Source organism: Ictidomys tridecemlineatus, chromosome 16 (genome assembly GCF_052094955.1).
Source record: "Ictidomys tridecemlineatus isolate mIctTri1 chromosome 16, mIctTri1.hap1, whole genome shotgun sequence".
Taxonomy (NCBI): domain Eukaryota; kingdom Metazoa; phylum Chordata; class Mammalia; order Rodentia; family Sciuridae; genus Ictidomys; species Ictidomys tridecemlineatus.
The window spans coordinates 10,749,245-10,766,002 of NC_135492.1; the positions used below are offsets into that span (position 1 = coordinate 10,749,245).

General features: G+C 61.2%; 1 protein-coding gene and 1 pseudogene across 2 annotated transcripts in view; both read right to left on the minus strand.

Moving 5' to 3' along the window:
- LOC144371438 (uncharacterized) overlaps window positions 1–16,758 on the minus strand; it is a 395,907-nt gene that overhangs the window by 54,812 nt on the left and 324,337 nt on the right. The gene's annotated exons all lie outside the window — the stretch shown is intronic.
- Window positions 1–16,758, minus strand: part of LOC144371390 (ribosome quality control complex subunit TCF25-like) — a 31,807-nt pseudogene that overhangs the window by 2,396 nt on the left and 12,653 nt on the right. The window contains exons 10-15 of the transcript XR_013431440.1: window positions 16,493–16,585; window positions 16,262–16,367; window positions 14,806–14,964; window positions 13,848–13,969; window positions 1,259–1,395; window positions 361–451 (exon numbers count right to left, since the gene is read on the minus strand). The product of XR_013431440.1 is annotated as a ribosome quality control complex subunit TCF25-like (transcript). The remainder of the gene's footprint in view (window positions 1–360; window positions 452–1,258; window positions 1,396–13,847; window positions 13,970–14,805; window positions 14,965–16,261; window positions 16,368–16,492; window positions 16,586–16,758) is intronic.

Here is a 16,758-nt window from a genome sequence, read left to right on the forward strand (position 1 = left end):
AGGTTGGCAGTGCTGTCTTGAGGATCAGCAGAGCAGCTTAGGTAAATTAGTGGTGTCGAGGGCCCCAAGGGACCCCCTGTCCTGGCCGCCCTGACCTGCCTCTTCCTACAGACCTGTGGTGCCCTTGAGGTTTCCCCACAGCAGCAGCCTGCTCTCAGCAGTGTTGCATGCAGGCCTGGCCACCAGCAAGGCAAGTGGGGCCAAGACTATGGGTCCAGCTGCTCCTGGATTGACCAGCACCCCAGTAGGCTGAGGGAAGGTACATATACCCCCTTTGGCCTCACCCACCGTCCTGCCTGTGGGCTGCCAGGAGCAGGAGGGGAACGCTCACACAGCCCACCATTAAGCCATCCTCCTTACCGGGGGAAGCGCAGCAACAGCCTCCCTGATATCCGAGAGGAACACATGGCGATGGATGTTTCTGGGTGCACGCTGGTAGAGCATCTTCCACCTGAGGCCAGGGCAAACAGCAACAGATTAACCATTGCCCACCCTGCAAACTGCTAAGCCCTTCCTCCCTGGCAGGTCTCCATCTCCCAAGGATCTCCAGCTTCACCCCCAGACAGCCAGGCAGTCAGTCCATGGTGTGCTGAGTGAGTCTCTGAAGGACCCGAGTGTCACTACAGCTGCAGCACGGGGCCTGCCCCTGCTGGACAGGGTGGGGCAGAGAAGCTTCACAGGGAGCAGAACGTGCTCCTGCCCATTAAAACATCCCCTCTAGTGTGGAGAACAGATGAGTGCACAGTGAATACTGGCTGTGAGGGCCAGGGTTCCAGGGCCCCCACTCTCCCATCATTTCTTCAATTTCACTTAAACAGCAGAGGGCTTCCTCTGGGCAGTTAGGGGAGACTCCTGGCCAGCACAGACCACAGAGTCATCACTGTACTACCCAGCCTGGCCACAGCAGTCCCAGACTACAATGCTAACAGGGCCAAAGGCCAGACCATGGGTGGAAGTGGGCCAGGGCTGCTGCTTGCTGCTATCTCTGCCAGCAGGTGTGAGCCTGGCACCTGCTATAGCAGATGTGAGAACCAGGCGCACAGCAGTAGGCAGGACAGAATATGGGCAGACCCATGCCACACCTTCAATCCCACCTGGACAGTGGCAGCAGCCTTGGGGTCTACATGCTCACCCACAGGAGAGCAGGGCTATGCCAGCAGCAGTAGACATGAAACCACTCTGGCCCACAGCATCTAATATCAGAGGGTGCCCAGAGAGGGCAGGAGGGGCTGACCTGCACGAATACCCAGCATCTCACCTGTTCACACAAGCCTCCACAGTGGGGTCCCCAGCGTCCACTGCCTGAAGAACCTCGCGAACATTTTCCTCCAGCCAGCTCATGGTGGCAGGCTATTTCCAGAGGAAGTGCGACCTCCCAAGGTACAGACTCACCAGCTGGGTAGGGCAGGGGGGTGGCTGTGGGAGCAAGGCCTGGGTCAGGGATGGGGGGCTGGCTGTGGGAGCAAGGCCAGGGTCAGGGATGGGGGGCTGGGTGTGGGAAAAAGGCCATGGTCAGGGCAGGGGACTGGCTGTGGGAGCAAGACCTGGGACATGGATGGGAGCTGGGTGGAGCAAGGCCAAGGTCAGAGATGGGGAGCTGGGTGGAGGAAGGTCAAGGTCAGGGATGGGGAGCTAGGAGTGGGAACTAGGCCATGGTCAGGGCAGAGGACTGGCTGTGGGAGCAAGACCTGGGTGAGGGATGGGAGCTGGGTGGAGCAAGGCCAAGGTCAGGGATGGGGAGCTGGGTGTGGGAGCAAGGCCTGGGTCAGGGATGGGAAGCTGGGTGGAGCAAGGCCTGGATCAGGGATGGGAGACTGGTTGTAGAGCAAGGCCAGGGTCAGGGATGGAGAGTTGGGTGGAGCAAGGCCTGGGTCAGGGATGGGGGACTGGCTGTGGGAACAAGGCCTGGGTCAGGGATGGGGAGCTGGGTGGAGCAAGGCCAAGGTCAGGGATGGGGAGCTGGCTGTGGGAATAAGGCGAGGGTCAGGGATGAGAAGCTGGCTGTGGGAGCAAGGCCAAGGTCAGGGAAGGGGGGCTGGCTGTGGGAGCAAGGCCAGGGTCAGGGATGAAGGACTGGCTGTGGGAACAAGGCCTGGGTCAGGGATAGGGAGCTGGGTGGAGCAAGGACAAGGTCAGGGATGGGGAGCTGGGAGGAGAAAGGCCAAGGTCAGGGATGGGGAGCTGGGTGGAGCAAGGCCAGGGTCAGGGATGGGGAGCTGGCTGTGGAATAAGGCCAGGGTCAGGGTAGGGGCCTGGCTGTGGGAGCAAGGCCTGGGTCAGGGATGGGGGGCTGGCTGTGGGAGCAAAGCCAGGGTCAGTGATGGGGGACTGGGTGGAGCAAGGCCAAAGTCAGGGATGGGGAGCTGGGAGTGTGAATTAGGCCATGGTCAGGGCAGAGGACTGGCTGGGGGAGCAAGACCAGGGTCAGGGATGAGAGTTGGGTGGAGCAAAGCGAAGGTCAGGGATGGGAAGCTGGGTGTGGGAGCAAGGCTTGGGTCAGGGATGGGGAGCTGGGTGGAGCAAGGCCTGGATCAGGGATGGGAGACTGGTTGTAGAGCAAGGCCAGGGTCAGGGATGGAGAGTTGGGTGGAGCAAGGCCTGGGTCAGGGATGGGGGACTGGCTGTGGGAACAAGGCCTGGGTCAGGGATGGGGAGCTGGGTGGAGCAAGGCCAAGGTCAGGGATGGGGAGCTGGCTGTGGGAATAAGGCGAGGGTCAGGGATGAGAAGCTGGCTGTGGGAGCAAGGCCAAGGTCAGGGAAGGGGGGCTGGCTGTGGGAGCAAGGCCAGGGTCAGGGATGAAGGACTGGCTGTGGGAACAAGGCCTGGGTCAGGGATAGGGAGCTGGGTGGAGCAAGGACAAGGTCAGGGATGGGGAGCTGGGAGGAGAAAGGCCAAGGTCAGGGATGGGGAGCTGGGTGGAGCAAGGCTAGGGTCAGGGATGGGGAGCTGGCTGTGGAATAAGGCCAGGGTCAGGGTAGGGGCCTGGCTGTGGGAGCAAGGCCTGGGTCAGGGATAGGGGGCTGGCTGTGGGAGCAAGGCCAGGATCAGGGATGGGAACCTGGGTAAAGCAAGGCCAAGGTCAGGGATGGGGAGCTGGCTGTGGGACCAAAGCCAGGGTCAGGGATGGGGGGCTGGGTGGAGCAAGGCCAAAGTCAGGGATGGGGAGCTGGGAGTGGGAACTAGGCCATGGTCAGGGCAGAGGACTGGCTGGGGGAGCAAGACCAGGGTCAGGGATGGGAGTTGGGTGGAGCAAAGCGAAGGTCAGGGATGGGAAGCTGGGTGTGGGAGCAAGGCCTGGGTCAGGGATGGGGAGCTGGGTGGAGCAAGGCCTGGGTCAGGGATGGGGGACTGGCTGTGGGAATAAGGCGAGGGTCAGGGATGAGAAGCTGGCTGTGGGAGCAAGGCCAGGGTCAGGGATGGGGGACTGGCTGTGGGAGCAAGGCCTGGGTCAGGGATGAAGGACTGGCTGTGGGAACAAGGCCTGGGTCAGGGATAGGGAGCTGGGTGGAGCAAGGACAAGGTCAGGGATGGGGAGCTGGGAGGAGAAAGGCCAAGGTCAGGGATGGGGAGCTGGGTGGAGCAAGGCTAGGGTCAGGGATGGGGAGCTGGCTGTGGAATAAGGCCAGGGTCAGGGTAGGGGCCTGGCTGTGGGAGCAAGGCCTGGGTCAGGGATGAGGGGCTGGCTGTGGGAGCAAGGCCAGGATCAGGAATGGGAACCTGGGTAAAGCAAGGCCAAGGTCAGGGATGGGGAGCTGGCTGTGGGAGCAAAGCCAGGGTCAGGGATGGGGGGCTGGGTGGAGCAAGGCCAAAGTCAGGGATGGGGAGCTGGGAGTGTGAATTAGGCCATGGTCAGGGCAGAGGACTGGCTGGAGGAGCAAGACCAGGGTCAGGGATGGGAGTTGGGTGGAGCAAAGCAAAGGTCAGGGATGGGAAGCTGGGTGTGGGAGCAAGGCCTGGGTCAGGGATGGGGAGCTGGGTGGAGCAAGGCCTGGATCAGGGATGGGAGACTGGTTGTAGAGCAAGGCCAGGGTCAGGGATGGAGAGTTGGGTGGAGCAAGGCCTGGGTCAGGGATGGGGGACTGGCTGTGGGAACAAGGCCTTGGTCAGGGATGGTGAGCTGGGTGGAGCAAGGCCAAGGTCAGGGATGGGGAGCTGGCTGTGGGAATAAGGCGAGGGTCAGGGATGAGAAGCTGGCTGTGGGAGCAAGGCCAGGGTCAGGGATGGGGGGCTGGCTGTGGGAGCAAGGCCAGGGTCAGGGATGAAGGACTGGCTGTGGGAACAAGGCCTGGGTCAGGGATAGGGAGCTGGGTGGAGCAAGGCCAGGGTCAGGGATGGGGAGCTGGCTGTGGAATAAGGCCAGGGTCAGGGTAGGGGCCTGGCTGTGGGAGCAAGGCCTGGGTCAGGGATGGGTGGCTGGCTGTGGGAGCAAGGCCAGGATCAGGAATGGGAACCTGGGTAAAGCAAGGCCAAGGTCAGGGATGGGGAGCTGGCTGTGGGAGCAAAGCTAGGGTCAGGGATGGGGGGCTGGGTGGAGCAAGGCCAAAGTCAGGGATGGGGAGCTGGGAGTGGGAACTAGGCCATGGTCAGGGCAGAGGACTGGCTGGGGGAGCAAGACCAGGGTCAGGGATGGGAGTTGGGTGGAGCAAAGCGAAGGTCAGGGATGGGGAGCTGGGTGTGGGAGCAAGGCCTGGGTCAGGGATGGGGACCTGGGTGAGCAAGGCCTGGGTCAGGAATGGGAGACTGGCTGTGGGAGCAAAGCCAGGGTCAGGGATAAAGAGCTGCGTGGAGCAAGACCAAGGTCAGGGATGGGAAACTGGGTGGAGCAAGGCCAGGGTCAGGAATGGGGAGCTGGCTGTGGGAATAAGGCCAGGGTCAGGGCAGGGGGCTGGCTGTGGGACCAAGGCCTGTGTCAGGGATGGGGAGCTGGGTGGAGCAAGGCCAAGGTCAGGGATGGGGAGCTGGGTGGAGCAAGGCCAAGGTCAGGGATGGGGAGCTAGGTGGAGCAAGACCTGTGTCAGGGATAGGAAGCTGGCTGTGGGAGCAAGCCTGGGTCACAAATGGGGAGCTGGGTAGAGAAAGGCCTGGGTCAGGGATGGGGGGCTGGGTGTGGAGCAAGGCCTGGGTCAGGGATCGAGGGCTGGCTGTGGGAGCAAGGCTTGGGTCAGGGATTGGGGGCTGGCTGTGGGATCAAGGCCTGGGTCAGGGATGGGGAGCTGGGTGAAGCAAGGCCAAGGTCAGAGATGGGGGGCTGACTTTGGGAGCAAGCCTTTGTCAGGGATGGGGGTCTGGCACTGGGAGCAAGAGCTGGGTCAGGGATGCGGAGCTGGGTGGAGCAAGGCCAGCGTCAGGGATGGGGAGCTGGGTGGAACAAGGCCAGGGTCAGGGATGGGGGAATGCCTGTGGGAGCAAGACCAAAGTCAGGGATAAGGAGCTGGCTGTGGGAGCAAGGCCTGGGTCAGTGTTGCAGAACTGGGTGGAGCTAGTCCTGCTTCAGGGATGGGCGACAGGCTGTGGGAGCAAGGCCAGGGTCAGGGATGGAGAGCTGGGTGGAGAAAGGCCTGGATCAGGGATGGCTGTGGGATCAAGGCCTGGGTCAGGGATGGGGAGTTGGGTGAGCAAGGCCAAGGTCAGAGATGGGGGGCTGGCATTGGGAGCAAGCCTGTGTCAGGGATGGGGAGCTGGGTGGAGCAAGGCCTGGGTCAGGGATGGGAGCTTCTTGGAGCAAAGCCTGGGTCAGGGATTGGGGACTGGCTGTGGGAACAAGGCCTGGGTCAGGAATGAGGAGCTGGGTGGAGCAAGGCCAAGGTCAGGGATGGGGAGCTGGGTGAAGCAAGGCCTGGGTCAGGGATTGGGGACTGGCTGTGGGAACAAGGCCATTTTCAGGGATGTGGGACTGGCTTTGGGAGCAAGGCCTGGGTCAGGGATGGGGGACTGGCTGTGGGAACAAGGCCTGGGTCAGGGATGTGGAGCTGGGTGGAGCAAGGCCAGCGTCAGGGAAGGGGAGCTGTGTGGATCAAGACCTGGGTCAGGGTTGGGAGCTGCGTGGAGCAAGGCCAGTGTCAGGGATTGCGGGCTGGGTGGAGGAAGGCCAAGGTCAGGGATGGGGAGCTGGGTGTGGGAACTAGGCCATGGTCAGGTCAGGGGACTGGCTGTGGGAGTAAGACCTGGGACAGGGATGGGAGTTCGGTGGAGCAAGGCCATGGTCAGGGATGGGGAGCTGGATGTGGGAGCAAGACCTGGGTCAGGGATGCCGAGCTGCATAGAGCAAAGCCTAGGTTAGGGGTAGGGTACTGGCTGTGGGAGCAAGGCAAGGGTCAGGGATGGAGAGCCGGGTAGAGCAAGGCTTGGGTCAGGGATGAGGAGCTCGGTGGATCAAGACCTGGGTGAGGGATGAGGAGCTGGGTGGAGCAATGCCATTGTCAGGGATGGGAGCTGGCTGTGGGAACAAGCCTGGGTCATGGATGGGGAGCAGGGTGGTGCACGGCTTGGGTCAGGGATTGGGGGCTGCCTGTGGGATCAAGGCCTGGGTCAGGGATGGAGAGCTGGGTGGAGTAAGGCCAAGTTTAGAGATGGGTGGCTGGCTTTGGGACCAATCCTGTGTCAGGTATGGGGAGCTGGGTGGAGCAAGGCCTGGGTAAGGGATGGGGGGCTTGCTCTGGGAGCAAGACCTGGGTCATGGATCGGGAGCTGGGTGGAGCAAGGCCAGGGTCAGGGATAGGGAGCTGTGTGGAACAAGGCCAGGGTCAGGGATGGGGTACTGGCTATGGGAGCAAGGCCAGGTTCAGGGATGGGGGACTGGCTTTGGGAGCAAGGCCAGGGTCTGGGTTGGGGAGCTGGGTGGAGCAAGGCCAAGGTCAGGGATGGGGAGCTGGCTGTGAAAGCAAGGCCTGGGTCACGGTTGGGGCACTGGGTGGAGGCAGGCCTTCCTCAGGGATGGGGGACTGGCTGTGGTAGCAAGGCCAGGGTCAGGGATGGAGAGCTGGGTGGAGAAAGGCCTGGATCAGAGATGGGGGGCTGGCTGTGGGATCAAGGCCTGGGTCAGGGATGGGGGACTGGCTGTGGGAACAAGGCCTGGGTCAGGGATGGGGAGCTGGGTGGAGCAAGGCATGGGTGAGGTATGGGGGACTGGCTGTGGGATCAAGGCCTGGGTCAGGGATCGGGTGCTGGATGGAGCAAGGCTAGGGTCAGGGATGGAAGCTGGGTGGAGCAAAGCCTGGGTCAGGGATTGGGGACTGGCTGTGGGAAGAAGGCCTGGGTCAGGGATGAGGAGCTGGGTGGAGCAAGGCCAAGGTCAGGAATGGGGAGCTGGTTGTGGAGCAAGGCCAGGGTCAGGAATGGGGGGCTGGGTGGAGTAAGGCCAAGGTCAGGGATGGGGAGCTGGGTGTTGGAACTAGGCCATGGTCAGGGCAGGGGACTGGCTGTGGGAGCAAGACCTGGGTCAGGATTGGGTAGCTGGTTGTGGAGCAAGGCCAGGGTCAGGAATGGGGGGCTGGGTGGAGTAAGGCCAAGGTCAGGGATGGGGAGCTGGGTGTTGGAACTAGGCCATGGTCAGGGCAGGGGACTGGCTGTGGGAGCAAGACCTGGGACAGGGATGGGAGTTGGGTGGAGCAAGGCCAAGGTCAGTGATGGGGAGCTGTATATGGGAGCAAGATCTGAGTCAGGGATGGGGAGCTGGGTAGAGCAAAGGCTGGGTCAGGGTTAGGGGACTGGCTATGGGAGCAAGGCCAGTGTCATGGATGGGGAGCCGGGTTGAGCAAGGCCTGGATCAGGGATGGAGGACTGGCTGTGGTAACATGGCCTGGGTCAGGGTTGAGAAGATAGGAGGAGCAAGGCCAAGGTCAGGGATGGGGAGGTGGGTGAATCAAGACCTGGGTCAGGGATGGGGAGCTAGGTAGAGCAAGGCCAGGGTCAGGGTGGGGAGCTGGTGTGGGAGCAAGCCTGGGTCAGAGATGGGGAGCTGGGTGGAGCAAGGCCTGGGTCAGGGAATAGGAGCTGGCTGTGGAGCAAGGTGTGGATCAGGGATGGGGGGCTGGCTGTGGAGCAAGGCCTGGGTCAGGGATGGGGTCTGGCTGTGGGAGCAAGGCTTGGGTCAGGGATTGGGGGCTGGTTGTAGGATCAAGGCCTGGGTCAGGGATGGGGAGCTGGATGGAGCAAAGCCAAGGTCAGAGATGTGGGCCTGGATTTGGGAGCAATCCTGTGTCAGGAATGGGGAGCTGGGTGCAGCAAGGCCTGGGTAAGGGTTGGGGGGCTGGCTGTGGGAGCAATACCTGGGTAAGGGATGGTGAGCTGGGTGGCGCAAGTTCAAGGTCACGGATGTGAAGGTTGCTGTGGGAGCAAGGCCTGGGTCAGGGATCGGGGGCTGGGTGTGGAAATAAGGCCATTGTCAGGGATGGGGAGCTGGGTGGATCAAGGCCTGGGTCAGAGATGGGGACCTGGCTGTGGAGCAAGGCCTTGGTTAGGTATGGGCGACTGGCTGTGGTGCAAGGACTGGGTCTGGGATGGGCGGCTGGCTGTGGGAGCAAGCCTGGGTCAGGGATGGGGAGCTGGGTGGCGCAAGGCCTGGGTCAGGGATGGGGGGCTGGCTATGAGAGCAAGACCTGGGTCAGGAATGGGGAGCTGGGTGGAACAAGGCCTGGGTTAGGGATGGGGGGCTGGCTATGAAAGCAAGACCTGGGTCAGGGATGGGGAACTGGGTGGAGCAAGGCCTGGGTCAGGGATGGGGGGCTGGCTATGGGAGCAAGACCTGGGTCAGGGATGGGGAGCTGGGTGGAGCATGTCCAAGATCAGGGATAGGGAGCTGGCTGTGGGAGCAAGGCCAGGGTTACAGATGGGGAGCTGGGTGTAGCAAGGCCAAGGTCATGGATGGGGCTCTGGCTGTGTGAGCAAGACCTGGGTCAGGGATGGGGAGCTGGGTGGAGCAAGGCCAAGGTCAGGGATGGGGAGCTGGCTGTGGGAATAAGGCCAGGGTCAGGGATCGGGAGCTGGTCGGAGCAAGGCCTGGGTCAGGGATGGGGGACTGGCTGTGTGAGGAAGGCCAGGGTCAGGGATCGGCGACTGGTTGGAGCAAGGCCAGGGTCAGGGATGGGGAGCTGGGTAGAGCAAGGCCAGTGTCAGGGCAGGGGGCTGGCTGTGGGATCAAGACCAGTGTCAGGGATGGGAGCTGGGTGGAGCAAAGCCAACATCAGGGATGGGGAGCTGGGTGTGGGAGCAAGGCCTGGGTCAGGGATGGGGACCTGGGTGGAGCATGGCCTGGGTCAGGAATGGGAGACTGGCTGTGGGAGCAAGGCCAGGGTCAGGGATGAAGAGCTGGGTGGAGCAAGGCCAGGGTCACTGATGGGGGATTGGATGTGGGAACTAGGCCTGGGTCAGGGATGAGGAGCTGGGTGGATCAAGACCAAGGTCAGGGATGGGAAACTGGGTGGAGCAAGGCCAGGGTCAGGGATGGGGAGCTGGCTGTGGGAATAAGGCCAGAGTCAGGGCAGGGGGCTGGCTGTGGAAGCACGGCCTGTGTCAGGGATGGGGAGCTGGGTGGAGCAAGGCCAAGGTCAGGGATGGGGAGCTGGGTGGAACAAGACCTGGGTCAGTGATGTGGAGCTGTGTGGAACAAGGCCAGAGTCAGGGATGGGAGCTGTGTGGAGCAAGGTCTGAGTCAGGGATTGGGGACTGGCTGTGGGAACAAGGCCAGGTTCAGGGATGTGGGACTGGCTTTGGGAGCAAGGCCTGGGTCAGGGATGGGGGACTGGCTGTGGGATCAAGGCCTGGGTCACTGATGGGGAGCTGGGTGGAGCAAGGCCAGGGTCAGGGATGGGAGCTGGGTGGAGCAAAGCCTGGGTCAGGGATTGGAGACTGGCTGTGGCAACAATGCCTGGGTCAGGAATGAGGAGCTGAGTGGAGCAAGGCCAAGTTCAGGGATGGAGAGCTGTGTGGATCAATACCTGGGTCAGGGTTGGGAGCTGGGTGGAGCAAGGCCAGGGTCAGGGATTGAGAGCTGGCTGTGGGAGCAAGCCTGGGTCAGAGATGGGGAGCTGGGTGAAGCAAGGCCTGGGTCAGGGATGGGGAGCTAGGTGGAGCAAGGTCTGGGTCAGGGATTGGGTACTGGCTGTGGGAATAAGGCCAGGTTCAGGGATGTGGGACTGGCTTTGAGAGCAAGGCCTGGGTCAGGGGTGGGGGACTGGCTGTGGGAACAAGGCCTGGGTCAGGGATGAGGAGCTGGGTGGAGCAAGGCCAGGGTCAGGAATGGGAGCTGGCTGTGGGAGCCACCTTGGGTCAGAGATGGGGAGCTGGGTGGATCAAGGCCTGGGTCAGGGATGGGCCGCTGGTTGTGGGAGCAAGGCCTGGGTCAGGGATGGGGAGCTGAGTGTGGGAACTAGGCCATGGTCAGGTCAGGGGACTGGCTGTGGGAGCAAGACCTGGGACAGGGATGGGAGTTCGGTGGAGCAAGGCCAAGGTCAGGGATGGGGAGCTGGATGTGGGAGCAAGCCCTGGGTCAGGGATGCGGAGCTGGGTAGAGCAAAGCCTGGGTTAGGGATAGGGGACTGGCTGTGGGAGCAAGGCCAGGGTCAGGGAGGGAGAGCTGGGTGGAGCAAGGCCTTTTGTCAGGGAATAGGTGCTATGTGGAGCAAGGCCAAGGTCAGGGATGAGGAGCTGGGTGGATCAAGACCTGGGTCAGGGATGAGGAGCTGGGTGGAGCAAGGCCTGGGTAAGGGATGGGGGGCTGGTTCTGGGAGCAAGACCTGGGTCAGGAATGGGGAGCTGGGTGGAGCAAGGCCAGGGTCAGGGATGGGGTACTGGCTGTGGGAGCAGGCCAGATTCAGGGATGGGGGACTGGCTTTGGGAGAAAGGCCAGGGTCTGGGTTGGGGAGCTGGGTGGAGCAAGGCCAAGGTCAGGGATGGGGAGCTGGCTGTGGGAGCAAGGCCTGGGTCAGGGTTGGGGCTCTGGGTGGAGCCAGGCCCGCCTCAGGGATGGGGGACTGGCTGTGGGAGCAAGGCCAGGGTCAGGGATGGAGAGCTGGGTGGACAAAGGCCTGGATCAGGGATGGAGGGCTGGCTGTGGGATCAAGGCCTGGGTCAGGGATGGGGAACTGTGTGGAGCAAGGCCAAGGTCAGAGATGGGGGGCTGGCATTGGGAGCAAGCCTGTGTCAGGAATGGGGAGCTGGGTGGAGCAAGGCCTGGGTCAGGGATGGGGGGCTGGCTCTGGGAGCAATACCTGGGTCAGGCATGGGGAGCTGGGTGGAGAAAGGACTGTGTCAGGGATGGAGAGCTGGGTGGAGCAAGGCCTGGGTCAGGGATGGGGGACTGGCTGTGGGATCAAGGCCTGGGTCAGGGATGGGGAGCTGGGTGGAGCAAGGTCAGGGTCAGTGATGGGAGCTGGGTGGAGCAAAGCCTGGGTCAGGTATTGGGGACTGGCTGTGGGATCAAGGCCTGGGTCAGGGATGGGGAGCTGGGTGGAGCAAGGCCAGGGTCAGTGATGGGAGCTGGGTGGAGCAAAGCCTGGGTCAGGGATTGGGGACTGGCTGTGGGAACATGGCCTGGTTCAGGGATGAGGAGCTAGGTGGAGCAAGGCCAAGGTCAGGGATGGGGAGCTGGCTGTGGGAGCCAGCCTGGGTCAGAGATGGGGAGCTGGGTGGAGCAAGGCCTGGGTCAGAGATGGGGAGCTGGTTGTGGAGCAAGGCCAGGGTCAGGGATGTGGGGCTGGGTGGAATAAGTCCAAAGTCAGGGATGAGGAGCTGGGTGTTGGAACTAGGCCATGGTCAGGGCAGGGGACTGTCTGTGGGAGCAAGACCTGGGACAGGCATGGGAGTTGGGTGGAGTAAGGCCAAGGTCAGGGATGGGGAGCTGGATGTGGGAGCAAGACCTGGGTCAGGGATGGGGAGCTGGGTAGAGCAAAGGCTGGGTCAGGAATAGGGGACTGGCTGTGGGAGCAAGGCCAGGGTCAGGATGGGGAGCCGGATGGAGCAAGGCCTGGGTCAGGGATGGGGGGACTGGCTTGGTAACAAGGCCTGGGTTAGGGATGAGGAGCTAGGTGGAGTAAGGCCAAGGTCAGGGATGGGGAGCTGGGTGGATCAAGACCTGGGTCAGAGATGAGGAGCTGGGTGGAGCAAACCAGGGTCATGGTGGGGATCTGGCTGTGGGAGCAAGCCTGGGTCAGAGATGGGAAGCTGGTTGGAGCAAGGCCTGGGTCAGGGCATGGGTGCTGGCTGTGGAGCAAGGTATGGATCAGGGATGGGGGGCTGGCTGTGGAGCAAGTCCTGGGTCAGGGATGGGGGGCTGGTTGTGGGAGCAAGGCTTGGGTCAGGGATTGGGGGCTGGCTGTGGGATCAAGCCCTGGGTCAGGAATGTGGTGCTGGGTGGAGCAAAGCCAAGGTCAGAGATAGGGGGCTGGCTTTGGGAGCAAGCCTGTGTCAGGGATGGGGAGCTGGGTGCAGCAAGGCCTGAGTAAGGGTTGGGGGTTAGCTGTGGGAGCAATACCTGGGTAAGGGATGGGGAGCTGGGTGGAGCAAGTTCAAGGTCAGGGATGTGGAGCTTGCTGTTGGAGCAAGGCCTGGGTCAGGGATCGGGGTCTGGGTGTGGGAATAAGTCCAGGGTCAGGGATGGGGAGATGGGTGGAGCCAGGCCTGGGTCAGGGATGGGGGACTGGCTGTGGGAGAAAGGCCAGGTTCAGGGATGGAGAGCTGGGTAGAGCAAGGCCTTGGTCAGGGATGGGTAACTGGCTGTGGGACCAAGGCCTGGGTCCCGGATGGGGAGCTGGGTGGAGCAAGACCAATGCCAGGGATGGGGAGTTGGGTGGAGCAAGGCTAGGGTTCGTGATGGGGCGCTGGCTGTGGGAATAAGGCCAGGGTCCGGGCAGGGGGCTGGCTGTGGGAGCAAGGCCTGGGTCAGGGATCGGGAGTTGGGCAGAGCAACGCCAAGATCAGGGATGGGGAGCTGGGTGGATCAAAGACTGGGTCAGAGATGGGGACCTGGGTGGGGCAAGGCCAGGGTCAGGGATGGGGAGCTGGCTGTGGAGCAAGCCCTTGGTTAGGGATGGCTGGCTGGCTGTGATGCAAGGACTGGGTCTGGGACGGGGCGCTGGCTGTGGCAGCAAGCCTGGTTCAGGGATGGGGAACTGGGTGGAGCAAGGCCTGGGTCAGGGATGGGGGACTGGTTATGGGAGCAAGACCTGGGTCAGGGATGGGGAGCTGGGTGGAGCATGTCCAAGGTCAGGGATAGGGAGCTGGCTGTGGGAGGAAGGCCAGAGTTATGGATGGGGAGCTGGGTGTAGCAAGGCCAAGGTCACGGATGGGGCGTTAGCTGTTGAGCAAGACCTGGGTCAGGGATGGGGAGCTGGGTGGAGCAAGGCCAAGGTCAGGGATGGGGAGCTGGCTGTGGGAGCAAGGCAAGGGTCAGGGATCGGGAGCTGGTCGGAGCAAGGCCTGGGTCAGAGATGGGGGACTGGCTGTGAGAGGAAGACCAGGGTCAGGGATGGGGGACTGGGTGGAGTCATGACGTCACAGAGGCTGCAAGGCCATGGGGTCCTTGAGTCTGACCAGCGTTCTGAGCTGCTGCAGGGGGAGTGGCTGAGGATGGGGGTCCACAAAGGATGAGCAGGTACCTCTCTGCACCCTGGAGGCAGACCCTTGTCCTCCAAGTGCCCTTCCACATCTCAGGGAGACTTGCCATCACCCTTCAAGCATGAGCAACAGACCCTAGGACAGACTGATGGGAGTGGGTCGACCAGTGCCCTGGAGGAGGTGACCCCACAGGGCCCCAGCATAAGGACAGTGGCCAACACATGGTCACGGGCTCTGGGTGTCCAGTCCTCTGGGTCAGGGCCTCTCCAGCTCTAGTACTGTCCCCATGCAGTACTCTCCGGCTGAGTAGGCAGGGCTTCCCTACACTGCCCACATGCCGAGACCCTGCCAGAGGCAGCTGCTGGGAAAGCTGGCCTACCAACTGTCTCCCAGGGACAAGCCGCAGTAGGGTCTCTCCTGAGGGATAGCCATGGCAGCTCTGTTATTCAACGTGGGCCCCGTGGCTCTGTGTCCCCCACCTTGGCTGGCCTACCGAGGGCTCCCAGTTGCATCGAATCCAAGGGGGACAGAGGTGGCTGCTGGGATGATGGGCTGAGCCCTGAGTTGGTGAGCTGGCTCTGCTCCTGACAGGGAGCTCTGGACACTGCAGGTGGGTCTGCCTGTGCTCGCGTCCACCCAGTGCTGGGGCCTCTCTATGGCTTCATCAGAGCCAACAAAGCAGTGCTGACTCTGGGACTTCCCCTCAGAGGGGCAGTCACCGATTGTTTGCACACCTCTGTCACAAAAAACACTCCTACCCTCAAGCACAAGGACGGCCTCCTCTAGAGGTTCACTTCCTGCGTGCTTGTGGAGAAGGTTCCCTACCTGCCGCCTGAGTAGGTAGCAGCCCCCTGGACTTGCCCTGGGTGCAGATAGAGGCCTAGTGTGGCGGGGGGGCACCCTGGAAATGCAGGGCCGTGCCACATACTGCCTCTGGATCAGGTCCAGGCCCCGCTCAACCCTCTGCTGCTGTTTCTCTCCCTAACACTAAACACCAATGTGCATACCCTGTATCTCTCTCCTGCCCTGTAACTAACAGCAAAGTTAGTGGACATACAGTTTGTCCCTCACCCAAAGCCCCCTCCCACCTGGCTGGCGTGCAGTTGGCCCGCTGAGAGGGATAATCAGCTAACTGCAACATCAGCAGTTTTTAGGCTGGCTGGAGAACACATCTTTCTTTAAGCACAAGGCAGGGCTGGGACCAGGTCTCCACCCTCAGGAAGAACCACTGCACAGGCCAGCGTGGTACCTACCTCCAGGGAACATGGTGAGTGCCTGCTGGATCAAGAGGGAGGCCTTCTCTCTGGCAAAGCTGAGCTCATGCTGGGGGAGGTCTGTCTGTGACTCAATAGGAAGTATGCCAATGGAACCGAGAAGGCAAAATTTGGGAGCTGCGACAGGTTCCGATGAGCCTACAAGGGAGCAAGAGGCCAGGTGAGGGGCCTGCCCTCTGTGAGGACCAGGAGCACCACAGTGAGCTGACAAAGCGGGCCACCCCCACACCTGAATGGAGGATTTGCTCCACCTGGGGGTCTTCAATGTGCAGAAGGGCAACATCAGTGGGAAAAGAGCTCTGTTGAGCCCCTCAGGCTCAGCACTGTGGGGGACAGGAGCGACTCCCTCTCCCCACACAGCAGGGTCCAGAGTTAAGGCAGCCAAGCTATGACTGCCCCCACCTAGAGGGGTCACTACCCTCTTCAAACATTTCCCCGCCTTTCTCTGTGTGCGATGTAACAGACATGATCTACTCCATGCTTTTCCATTAACAGGAAATGCTCATCTCCACAGAGTTCTGTAATCTTATAAACCACCACAAACATTCTTCTGTGGCTGGTTCTGGGGACCCTGTGGGTTTCTTATAGCCATTCTCCTGAGTTCCTGGAATCTCTGTAAACTAGATCCCTGGAAGTGAGACTTCTTGGCCAACTGTATAAAGAGTTATGTGATTTTAAATGATTTACCTGTTTTTCATTACTTATTTTTTATGAAAAATGTATTTCTTTATTCACAAAAAATATGTACTGTGAAAGGTTCAAGCAGAAAAGTAGAACAAGTACAGGCTCCTCCCCCTCCTCCCCTTCTAAGCCTGAGCCCCCTCTGGACAAGCTCTGTTCAGCTGTTTGTCCCACTCAGTTTGCAGCAGCTACACTAAAGCGAGAAGTGAGACTGATCTTCACACATGGAGCCTGACCCAAAACACCTATACTGCTGCTTTGACTTGTGTGCAAACCCCACCTGTAGCAAGATAGTGCATGCTCTATAGCACTCAGTGGAGCCCAAGACAAACCCCACTCTCCTGGGTCTGGGGGCCCCAGGATGGCAGGTGGAATTTATGTGCGACTCTGACCTGGAACATGTAACCAATCATGACTACCCAGACTGTCGTCCCCACACTCAGGACCTAGGGTCCCTGTCAGCCCTGCATCACAACTTCCCTCACTGAGTGGCTGTCCCTTTATGTGCCTAGCACGCCCAGCTCTGTGGTCTGCCTGACTGTCCATTACTAAGTACCATCTCTACACGCACACTCGATGCAGTTGTGTGCTCATCTTGGGGTTCTGATGCCAGGCTGCTTCCCTCTGGAAAGACCTGATTCTGCTCAACAGCAGAATTGAGGGAGACTAAAGGGCAGGAGGCCCCTGGAACCCACCCTGGCTCTGCTTCATGGCCTCACCATGGCTACTAGTCACACTGCAAGCGCACACCTACCTCCCATTCCTGGAAGAGGTGGATCAAGTACTCATAGTTCCGGGCCCACAAGGCCAGGTGGTCGACAAGCAGCAGCATGCACAGCGGGTCCTCGTGTGGCTCAAGGCTTCGCAGGCAGCACAGTGAGGGAAGAGCAAAGAGAGCAAGGAAAATGTCAGGGCCTAGGGTCTCTGCAGCCCAGAAGCCCCTGCCATGAGGACTGGCAGGAGTGGATCCCTGGTGGACACTCACCTTAGGATGAGCTTGCAGAACTCCAGTGTGGTGCGCGGGCAGCCACGCTTCTCCAGGAAGCTCATCTGCTTGTAGAGGGCCAGGTAGAAGCTCCTATATCCAAAAAGGTCCATGTGAGTTCAAGTGGCAGCAAACAGCAGAGCAGCCTCTGAGAGCCACCTGGCTCCACGCCAGTGTCCAGGTCATCATACGAGTCTGCGAATGCCTTTTGTGTCTGGGGAGAAGCTTTGTGAATGCCTGAAGAGCTGAACACACACAAATGTACT